Source organism: Sceloporus occidentalis, unplaced genomic scaffold, assembly GCF_023333645.1.
Source record: "Sceloporus occidentalis isolate IW3139 unplaced genomic scaffold, rSceOcc1.0.p SCAF_3, whole genome shotgun sequence".
In the NCBI taxonomy this organism is placed as follows: domain Eukaryota; kingdom Metazoa; phylum Chordata; class Lepidosauria; order Squamata; family Phrynosomatidae; genus Sceloporus; species Sceloporus occidentalis.
In genome coordinates this window covers 1,216,721-1,219,425 of record NW_028316983.1, presented here as the reverse complement: position 1 = coordinate 1,219,425, position 2,705 = coordinate 1,216,721, and the positions used below count along the sequence as shown (strand labels likewise).

The following is a 2,705-nucleotide window of genomic DNA, read 5'->3' as shown; positions in this document are numbered from 1 at the left end:
TTCTTAATCTGTATTGTATTGTATTTGTATTGTTGTAAACCGCCGTGATCGTGGGAACGGCGGTATAGAAATACATTAAAAAAAAAAAAAGTCCAGACAGGGAAATTTGTCATCCGGTCCTGGACGGGGTCACACTTCCCCTAAAGGACAAAGTCCGCAGTTTGGGGGTACTCCTGGATTCATCGTTGCAATTATCATCTCAAGTGGATGAGATGGCTAGGAGTGCCTGGTACCAGCTTTGGCTGATACGCCAACTGCATCCCTGTCTGGACCGAAAGGACCTTGAAACAGTAGTACATGCGCTGGTAACCTCTCGCTTGGATTTCTGTAATGCGCTCTACATGGGGCTACCTTTGTACCAGGTTCAGAAGCTTCAGCTAGTACAAAATGCTGCAGCCAGATTGGTCGCTGGAACTTCCAGGTCAGACCATATAACACCGGTACTAAAATCCTTACACTGGCTGCCTATTAGCTTCCGGGCTCAGTACAAAGTGTCGGTTATTACCTATAAAGCCCTATATGGCTTGGGCCCGAGTTACTTGAAGGACCGCCTCTCCCCATATAGTCTGCCGTGCACTCTCAGAACATCAGGAAAGAATTTATTTGTACAGCCAAAGGTGAGACTAACCGCAACCCACCAGAGAGCATTTTCATCAGCTGCAGCAATGCAGCTGATGAAATAAACTTCCAGAAGAGCTTCATACGATCCCCACATTGGACGCCTTCAAAAAGGCTTTAACGACCCACCTCTTCCGATTAGCATTTCCTTCGGACTCCTCATAGAGACTGTCTCCCCTGATACGATAGTTTAACCACAACTGATAGATTCCTTGTCTGTTTTATTGTTTGCATGTTTTCATGATGTTCGATTTTATTGGTTTTTATTGATTTTTATTGATATATACATTGAGATGCTGCTTTTATGATGTAAAAGTTTTAAATGATTCTGTGAACCGCTTTGATCACTCCAGAAGAGCGGTATATAAATAAAGCTTATTATTATTATTATTATTATTATTATTATTAATCAGCAATAAAAGGTCAGGTGGATAGGCCCACCGGAAGAGATCCGTCCTAAGTGCCTTCTTAAAGGCTTCTAAGGTGGTGATGAGACGGATCTCCTCTGGTAAGTTGTCCCATAATTTAGGGGCCGTGGCTGTGAATGCTTTATAGCAGGGGTAGGCAACCTTTTTGAGCCGGGGGCCGGGTTGCTGTCCCTGAGACAACTGGGGGGCCGAAGCCGGGGGGTGGAGCTTCCACCCTCTGGGGGCGGGGCCGCATGCTGGGGGGTGGAGCTTCCACCCTCTGGGGGTGGAGCTGCACGCCGGGGGCAGAGATTCCACCGAAGCCCCGCGGGGAGGAGGAGGTGTGTGCCCTTCTTTTCTTCTTCCTCTCTTCTTCCCCTTCTTTTTCTGGAGGGAGGCCTGGGGCCGCACAGGCAGAGAAGGGGCCCGCAGAAGCGGCCTGCCACCTCCATGGGCTCCCCTACGGCCCTTGCGCCCCCAGGCCTCTCTCTCCAGAGGGAGGCCTGGGGCCGCACGGGCCGAGAAGGGGCCCACGGAAGCGGCCTGCCGCCTCCTGGGCTCCTCCACGGCCCTTGGAGCCCTTTCGGCCGAAGGGAAGGGCCTGGGACAGGTGCCCTAGCCCTTCCCTTCGGCCTCCCTCCCCTTCGGCCGAAAGGGCCCCTTGGAGCCCGTTCAGCTGAGGGAAGGGACCGAGGAGGAGAGGGCGGGCGATTGACCGTCGGGCGACACTCAGACAGGCGTAGCCCCGGGAGGAACCCGGGGCCGCAAGTGCGTTCGAAGTGTCGATGATCAATGTGTCCTGCAATTCACATTAATTCTCGCAGCTAGCTGCGTTCTTCATCGACGCACGAGCCGAGTGATCCACCGCTAAGAGTCGTACGGGTTCGGTTTCCCGGTGGGGCCGGGTTCGCTCTCTCTCTCTCTCTCTCCGTCTCGGCGCTCTGGTTGGTCGGGCAAACGGACCGGGCGCTTGGCCCGGCCGCGGGCCCCGCCGGCGCAGGGGGCCCGCCGGCCGCCGGGGGGCACCGGGCTCGGGCGGAGCCGGGCCTCCCCGCCTCGCCCCGCGGGTCCGGGGCGAGGGGGCGCGAGTCTTTGAACCACCGCCCCGGAGGGCGCCAGGTACCCAGCCTCTGGTCGGAGGGAAACGCGCGGGGCTTCGGGAGCCCACCCGGGACGCGCCGCCCCGCCCCACCGTCCCCCGGAGGGGGCGCGTCGCCGGGGGGCCGCCCCTCGGGCGGCGGGCGGCCCGCGTCCTTCCCCCGTCCCGGCAAGGCGTGGCGGCGGGAGGGGCGCGCCGGCCGGCCGGCCGCAACAGCGTCCGTCCTCCCGTCCCTCGGCGGAGGGAGAGGAAGGACGGGCCGCGCGCGGACCCGCCGGACGCCCTCGCCACCCCCGCTCACGCCGGGGAGCCCCTCGCCCGCGGCCGCGGCCGACGGACGGGTCCGGGCGCTGCCGCCGGGGGCACCCGGCCGAGGGGCCGGGGAGGCGGTGCAGGACGCACCACCGCGTCGCCGCCCCCGCCACGTCTCGGGAGGGGGGCGGCAGGCGAGGAGGAGGGAGCCGGGGTCGGGAAGGGGGAGTGGCGGGGGCGGCGGACCGAGTCTAGTAGCTGTTGCAAGGAAGGAGTTATGTGTTCCTTACAGAAGGACTGAAGGTCCTAACCCTGGGGGTCTTCCTGCC

At 60.3% G+C, this 2,705-nt stretch overlaps 1 non-coding gene across 1 annotated transcript; it reads right to left on the bottom strand.

The window, feature by feature from the left end:
- Nucleotides 1-1,748: 1,748 nt before the first annotated feature.
- On the bottom strand, nt 1,749-1,901 carry LOC149315402 (5.8S ribosomal RNA). Its single transcript, XR_016280795.1, has one exon. It is a non-coding gene; the product is annotated as a 5.8S ribosomal RNA (ribosomal RNA).
- Between the last annotated feature and the right edge of the window lie 804 nt (nt 1,902-2,705).